Genomic DNA, 8,905 nt, shown 5'->3' on the forward strand with positions numbered 1-8,905 from the left:
CTGTGTTGTCTTTATGTCTTGGCTTAACTGTGACTTATCGATGTATAGTAATAAAATTGCCATTATTTTTGAATGTTGGTGACTGATTCTTAAAACTTTGAAACTATCAAATAGAACTTTGAATTAATTTTAGTGAATGATGGTCATTTATAATAAAATAACATACTTGAAAATGAAAATGTACATAATTTTACATGAGTTTTAGGAAAATGTTGAATATATATACCCATTATGGTACATACAAAGATGATTTTATATAGGCGATGAGGTGGATAAGCATGATTTTTTAAGCTAGTATGTGAAAAGTGAAAAGTAATGGAGAGTTACCTTTTTCTTAGTGTTTGGATTTTTTTGTAAATATAAGGATATATTTTCCCACTTTAAACAACCTTGTTAAAACTAAAAAAATATGAGAATCAATATTAACTTTTTTTGGTTTAAAACACAAATTTTTTTATCCCTCCTTTGGTATTCTTACCCATAAGAAACTTCATGTACAGTCTAGTGTGGTGGTGATGGTGGTGGTTATACGCTGTTGTCTGCAACTCATAGTTACTTGCCTATTCTGAGTCAGTCTCACTAACTTCAACACACCTACCCCCAATACCCCAGTTACTGTATCAGTCCATCTCATCCAAGGTCATCCTTTCCTGTGCTGTCCCGCCACACTTCAAGCATGATGTTCCCTCCTCAGTGACTGGTCTTTCCTGGTCACCTGCCCAAATTATTTGAGACGGAGCTTCAAAATCCTAGACTCCAAGGATAACTTGTTTTCACCCTCTCCAAGACAACTTATTTTCTTGGTATGTTCAATACTCTTCTCCAACCCACAATTCAGAGGCATTGATGATTCTTCTGTCATTGTCCAGCTCTCTGATGCATAACAAGTAATTGAGAAGACCATGGCCTGGATCAGCTGCACCTTAGCCTCTATACTGACATCATTGCTTCTTAGTACTCTGGAGAGTTCCCTGACAGCAGATTTTCCCAGTGCAATTTCTTTTGATTTCATGACTGCTGGCATCAAGTGTATTGATTGTGGAGCGGAGCAAGCTATAACTTAACAACCTCAATCTCTTCTCTTTCTATTATGGTGCTGCCAATTGGCCCAGTGATGAGAATCTGTTTTCTTGATGCTGAGCTTCATATTGGAGACTACAGTCCATGACCATCTACGGGAAGCACTTAAAGTCCTCCTCAGTTTTAGCAGCCACAGCATGTTTTGTTGATGAGTCTTCCTCCAATCCTGATGGCTCATTCCTTATCAGTAAAGCCCAGCCTCCCAAATGATCTGTTCTGCATATAGATTAAAAAGGTATGGAGACAGGATGCATCCCTGACACTCCTTTCCTAATTTTGAACCATGCAGTGTTTCCTTGCTCTGTTCTGAGGACTGCTTCCTGGTCTGAGTATAGGTTTTGCATGAGTGGTTAAATCAAGAAAATTGTGATTTAAACAGTATCTTTAGTGGTCCTATTTGCTCCTCTAGGATCTCTACTCCCTTAGTTCATCCTATTAGAATAGGAAAGTAATTTGTGCAAAATAGATGGGTTGTACCTTCTATATAAGTCAGTAATTTCTATTCTGAATTACCCAACAATCAAATGCTTGTTTTGGAAAAGTTCCAGAATTCTCTCCCTGATGTGTTAAGTACCACTGAATCAGAACTGTCCCTCCAGTGGGTTTTCAGAGGCAGTTAATTGCATGTGAGTGATTCCCCATCTTCCTGAGGAGCAACTGGTGGATTTGAACCACCTTCCCTTTGGTTTGCAACTCAGCATATCTTTCTTTAAATGTCCATCTCCTTGTTGCCAGCGAGTGCATATGATCATTTAAATGTTTTCACTTATATGGAGTGGGGAAGTCCTATTGGTATAAGAATTCTTCAGAAGATAACATGTTTGTGGGGGAAAATAAGTAGAAAAGTGGGCATCCATGTTTGTCACACTGTCAAAACACTATTCACAATACCAAAAAAGAATCAATGTAAGTGTCCTTCAGCACATGAGTGGATAAACTATGGTCCACACACAATGGAATATTAACCAATATAAAGTGATAAACATAACATGGTCAAACCTGGAAGGCATGTTGAGTGATAAAAGACAATCACAGAATGACTAGTGTGTGTGAGATCTAAAGAAACCTACTGTCATCAAGTAGATTCTGACTCTTGTAACCTTTTTATCTCTTTCTTGAGCAGTACCTGGTGGACTCAAATGACCAGCCTTCCAGTTACCATCCCACCATGTACCTCATCATGCCACTAGACCCCTTACCATATAAGACCAGTATTATAAAGTATCAAGAAGAGATTCTTGCGTACAAGAAAACATTTATAGTTAGTTTCTAGTGTTTGGAGGGAGAGAAAAGGAAAGTTACTAACTAGACAGCAAATGTGTATTAAGCATTGAGTTAAGGAAAAGGTAATAAAAAATCATTCTACAACGTGACTTCGGAATAAAGGAATATGGGAGAGATGCAAAAGTAAAAATAATAGCTGTAAATACTATTACACAATTCTGTAATAATACTAAACTTACTGTGGTACATAGGGAGTCCTGGTGGTGTAGTTGGTGGAGGTTTGTATTGACAACCCAAAGGCTGCAATTCTCTGGTGGTCTGTATGCACCAACCACTCCATGGGAGAAAGGTGATCTGTTCCTGACCATACAGCTTGCAAACCTGATGGAGGGTCAACTATGAGCTGGAACCAACTCAACAACAATGCGAGGGTGGATGTATAGATAGATAGATATGTAAGCTGAACAGATATGGGGTGGTTTAAGAGTTCACTTATGAGCATATAAAGATTTGGCAGATATTTCTACATTTTAGCTGTACATATTGCATATATTTCCTGGTATGGAAAGGTCTACAAATGTTTTCAAATACAAATCTCGGAGTACTGGGTGGGACGGAATCTTTTCCATAGACTAAGCACCAGTATCCACTACCAAATTCTACTTTTAACAAGTTTATCCCTAGGGCAAATCTTCCCTTTTAATACTTCCAGTCAAGTATTGTCCAAAGGTGGGATTACTTGCTTTCTAAATCTACAGTGTTTGTTTATATCATACACTTTTTTCTTTATTTTCCCTTCCATTTAAAAAAAATGATTTGCACCCACCCATAAACATTGTGCTTCATTCATGCTCATTGTGCCCCACACAATCCCTCATATAGACTGTACTTCATAAAATTAACTACCACCATGCACACCCATATTTATTGTGGCTTTGTTCACAACAGCAGAGCTGGAAACAAGTGCCCATCAACAAATGAATGGATAGAGAAGCTCTGGTGGAATACTATGCAGCACTGAAAAGCAAGAAACTTATGAAATACTATGCAAAGTGGATGACCCTAGAGGACATTATGTTGAGTGAAATATCTCAGTCACAAGAGGACAAATATTGCATAGGGCCACTATTGTAAAACAGGACTGACATCAGGGTTGAGAGAAGGAGGGGAGGAATGATGTATATTGCATTGAAACAGATGAGGGAGAGAACTGTTTAAAAGGGTTATATGATTGGGTATTATTGTCATGACAGGAGACCAGAATGAAGGCTGCACAGTTGAGTGGACTTGGGGGGAAGGATTGCATAACAATGAAAGAGTTTTAAGGAGAAGAGTGAATTGGGGAGGATGTGGTGGGGGGAAAAGTGCAACAATGAATGACTGGAAACCCTAAATCTCTATAAACTTTCATTAAAATAAAAAAAAAAAAAAACAACTACTACCTGTGTCTATTATCACTCCATTCCTCTGAGTCCTCATGAAATCCCCTACTCTCTCTCCTCCTCAGCCACCAGACTCCATCAACCCAGCTATCAGTCCCCCCACCCCTTGAGAATTTATACATATCTTGCTCAGTTATCCTCCTATTTTCACAATTGTGATTTTTGGTTTTAAAAAAAATTATTAAATTTTATTACTTTTAATGAACATTTACAAAGCTTTTGGATTTCCATTAATTCATTGTTGCCTATTTTCTCTACCCACCCCCCAGTTCGTTCCTCCTTTTTTCCCCCCTTGAAAGTCTGTTTTAATTGTCCAATTGCCACAGTGCTTGTCAAAGGCAGTTCTGATTAATCTCCTTTGTCAGTGTGTCCTTTGCCATCCCCTACCACTCCTCCTTGAGAGACTTCACCCTGATTCATAAGGAAAAGGGGACGGTGTATTCTCTTTGCTATTTCCTGAAAAGGGACGCTGTAGGTTTCAGGGTGAAGATCTCTCACTACTCTAAAGGGCCCCTTTGTCAATAGGAAACATGTAGACTACTGTGAAGATTGATTTTGGAATTTAGATGCACTGTTATCAATTGTGCTTAGCCGTACATGTTCATATCCTTGAAGATGTATCTTGGAACTGTTGTAGCCTAGAAGACACAAATTTAACAAGTTAAAAGTATATGAGTCAAAAATTAAAAGCAATAATATTCCAAGTAGAGGTTCTAATATTGGCACAAATCAAGTTACAGAGGGAAGGTAGTTCTTAAAATAAAAGGCCTATAGACTAGCACTTTGTCTATTATAGTGTAGAGGTTAGGAACCACAAGATGTAGAGGCTCAACTATGTCATTTATTGTTCTTAAGTCCTGGACCAAATTCCATCTACCACTGGGTTGTTTTAATGATTGTGGTTTTATGCAGTATTTATCCTTATGTGACTGAGTTATTTCATTCAACATAAAGTTCTCTAGGTTCTCTCATGTAGTACTTTAAAAAAGAATTGTTCCTTAGTGCTGCATACTATTTCATTGTATGAATATACCACAATTTCTCAATCCACTCAGGTAGTTTTTTGCAGTTGGTGTCAGGATTGTTAAAAAAAGTTTACAGCATGGAACATGGGAGGCATTTCTGTCCTCATAGAAATTGGTTTTGAGATGCTGTTGCTATTGATAGGGATTCATCAATGAGATAAAACGTTGCCAGTCCACATCCAGTCAATTTTATATTTCCTGTCTAGAGCAAAGAAGAATGAAGAGAATAAAGTATTGAAGGAAATAGTTCATCCAAAGGACTTGATAGGGTGGTATTAATAAGTTCAGAATTCTCTATATAAGTATCAGTTATAAAACTATAGTTATATAATTAGAGAACTATTTTCAGTTTTCTTAAGCCTGCAAAACTAGCTCCTTAACCTCTGAATTCTGTTTCGTATCTTTAGTCATGTAAAGTAGTTTGATCTGTTTACCTGAAGAGGAAATACATCTCTCCTAGATTTCTCTGAGGCTCTTTTCCCCAGTTATATGTAAATTGTACCTTAATCTGCCTGTTTACCAGGAAGGGGACTGTGCCCTTCCTGAATTACTAGTATTTAAATATGAACTGTTCTTTTCAGATGTAAAAATGATTTCTTTTTTAATAAAGAAAGTGCTTTGTTAAGTGAGTCTCACCCTCCTAGAGGATTCAGTCCTGAAGTTACTCATTGTCTTTCAGCTCTGTGTAATAAAGTGCTTATGGATATTGCAATCTGTTTGTCTTATTGGCGATTGACTATGGAAAGAACCTCTTGCATTCAGTAACAGACTGAAGGACCATGCAAACCACAGCCTCTGCTGAGCCCAGAGCAAGATGGTGCCTGGCTGCCTCTACTGACCACCGTGATTGGGATCATAGCAGAAGTTCCTAGACAGAGAGGCAGACAAGACAATCTATAAGGGAAAATCATTTAAAAGTTCAGATTTAGTGGCCTGATAAAGACTAGTATAACACTTGTGACAATGATCCTTGGACAGCCTTCAAATGTGGAGCTAAATCCCAGAGATCACGTTTCAGCAAAACAATAGACCTATAAAGCAAACAGTAACACCCAGGAGAAATATGCTTCCTCAACCCTGTGAGACCAAAAAGGTAGCACTGACCAAAAAAAAACGAAACAAACAAACAAAAAAACCAAACAAAAACCCAAACAAATTTCAGAAGGCAAAAAGCAAGAAAGAAGGGGAAATGTGAACAGAATCCAGGAAGCAAATAGGGAAAATGCTGTTTACACTGAGGGGATTACGATTAATGTCATGGGACAAAATGTATACAAATTGTTGAGTATAAAACTAATTTTCTCTGTAAACTTTCACCCAAAACACAGTAAAATGTTTTGAAATAAATAAAAAGCCTAAATGGAGAAAGTGACTTTCCAAGAATTGATTTGGAATGAGATTCACTCAATCACTAACTCATTTATTGAGTCCACAGGGGACTGACACATTGCTGATCCTAATGTTGGTTTACAGAGACAATAAACTTTGCAGGAGTTGTTCATCTTTCTTGCATGGGACACCTTGTGGATTTGATCTTCTTGCCTTTGGGTTGGCAGGACAATTCCTTACCAGTAGGCCACCAGATTAGGATGGAGTGGGATCAACATGTATAGAATAAAATGATTCATCACTGAAATAGGTCAGTAGAAAAAACTCAGGTCTAGTAAATGGGGAAAATATCCAAACCTCCCTCCAGTTCCTTTACTATCTCCACCCCCATCCGAAGACAGACTAGCCTCTGAAAGACTGGGAAGATGATGAGTCTCCTACTTCTCATTGCCTTTGAGAACAGGAGCTTGAATCAATTTCATTTGAACCTCAAAAGGCAGAATGGTTGCATCTGACATCTAAGTTATATCAGAGTCTTTAACAAGAAAGTGTATTATTAACACAATCCTTTATCTTAATGTTGATTTCACTATTCTTCGGTGGCTTAGTCCATAGGGAGTTACATTGCTAATCTAAGTGTGGAACCTCTGGTGGTTCAGTTCACCGTGGAGAATAAGAAGCAGTCATCTCTGTGTTTTGTAGTCCCCCCCGCCCCCCACCCAGGGGCAGCTATGAGTCAGTACTGACTCAACTGCAACGAGTTTGAGTTTTAAACAACCTCAGGTGTTGAAGGCAAAGTATAAAATGACCTGAGGTATGAATGGCTGCCTTACTTTGGTTATATACTTGCTAAAAATGTGTTCTCATTCTTCTGTTGTTGTTATATGCTATAGAGTTGGAACTGACTCATAGCTAACCCTCCAGCAGGTTGTAAGAAGCAGTAAATGGCACTGGAGAAGATTGCTTATCTTTCTCCCTCAGAGAAACTGGTGGGTTTTTAACTGCATGTCTTCGGGAGATCACTCACCTTTCCCGTGAGGAGCCATACATGGATTTAAATCAGCAAAGAGGTGCTGCCTTTGGGCTAGCAATGTAATTTTCCATACCACCAAAGATCCCTACTCATTCTTTTAGAGCACTTTTTTATTTTAAATTTTTTTAAAAATTATTTTGTGTCTGTGTGTACCATCAAATCAGATCTGACTGGTACATGAGGAGGTTGCCCCTCCTTTTCCAGCAGAGCATCTGGGACTGCAGTACAGCTCTCTTGCCACTAGGCCCCCAGAGCTCCCTTTAGAGCACTTTATTTTTAATTGTTTTTTTCTTTTTGGAGAATTTCCAATATACAAGTTAAGGCAGAAGAGAGTAATACGCTATTATACTTCCATCATCTATATTCACTGATTACCAATTTGTGGCTAATATTGTTCTAGAAGACCGAATCACTTGTCCACATTTCTTTCTTACTTATTTAATTGTATAACCACAAGTTATAGACATCTTAAAAAATATAACAACAATACCTTTATACCGTACACACATCCCTAACATTATAAAAGTTTACATCAAAGTTGTATCATTTCTCCATACATATTCAGTCTGTGTTCTAAGCGAATAATTCTTAAGATTGGACAATAATAAGAATGTGGCATAAGGATTAGAAGGAGACTTACCAACACCTGCATTATGCAGATAGTACAACTTTGGTTGCTAAAAGTAAAAGTGAAGAGGATTTGAAATATTTGCTGTAGTAATAAATGTTGGAGAAGATGTGATGAGATAGGAACTCTTATACAATGTTGGTGGGATTGTAAAATGATACAACCATTCTGGAAGGCAGTTTGGCGCTCCCTCAAAAAGCTGAACATAGAAATTTCATATGACCCAGCTCTTGGGTCATATACTGCTTGGAATATATCCTGAGATAATGAGAACTGAGGCACAAATGGAGACCTGTACACCAGTGTTCATAGCAGCATTATTCACCATCACAAGAACATAAAAACAATCCAGACGTCTGACCACAATCAAATGGATTGAGAAATTATGGTACATTCACACAATGGAATACAACACAGCATGCAGGAACAATGATTTTGTAATTATTACCTAGCTTGGGAGGGACTGGAGTTCATTATGCTGTGTGAACTAACTCAGTCCCAGAAGGACAAATATTGTATAAAACAATTATTGTATAATGAGTATGAGGATCCAAGGGTGGGGGGAGTTTCCATAGTCCTGCCAGTAAGGACATCTTTCCTCAGTCCTCTAGCAAGCTAGGGTGAAGGCTTCTGTCTCTGCTCTGTGGGGCAGTAGTCACAAATCAGTTCTGTCTCAGGTAGTCTCTGGTTTTCTTATAAGGCTGCTGTTTTTCAGATGCAGTTCTAGGCTGTTGTGCCAGAATCTCTGGCTACAAATAACATGCACTGCTTCCTCTTTCTTGGTAGTGATATTCCCGATTTCTGTTGCTATTCTGCTCACCTTAATGGTAAGACTAGCCAATCCCCTTGTGGATAGACTAACACACCCTGTTTGTGTGTCCCCATGCTTCCATGTGGTGAAGTCATCAATGGACAGGAATACCTTCTAGTAAGAATGAGCTCTGATGACTTTAGTCAAACTGACTTTTCACATTTGACCTACAGAACTGTAAGAAAGAAATGTGTGCTATATTAAGTCACTAAATTGGTTACAGCAGCAATAGCTGTTGCAATAGCAATAACAATAGCAATACACTTAGCTATGGTCAGTAGTTGTTTTTGTTATGTGCCATCGAGTCCCTTGTGACTCATAGCAACCCTGTGT

This window comes from Elephantulus edwardii, unplaced genomic scaffold (assembly GCF_000299155.1).
Source record: "Elephantulus edwardii isolate Elephantulus edwardi_28Jun2011 unplaced genomic scaffold, EleEdw1.0 scaffold00008, whole genome shotgun sequence".
Taxonomy (NCBI): domain Eukaryota; kingdom Metazoa; phylum Chordata; class Mammalia; order Macroscelidea; family Macroscelididae; genus Elephantulus; species Elephantulus edwardii.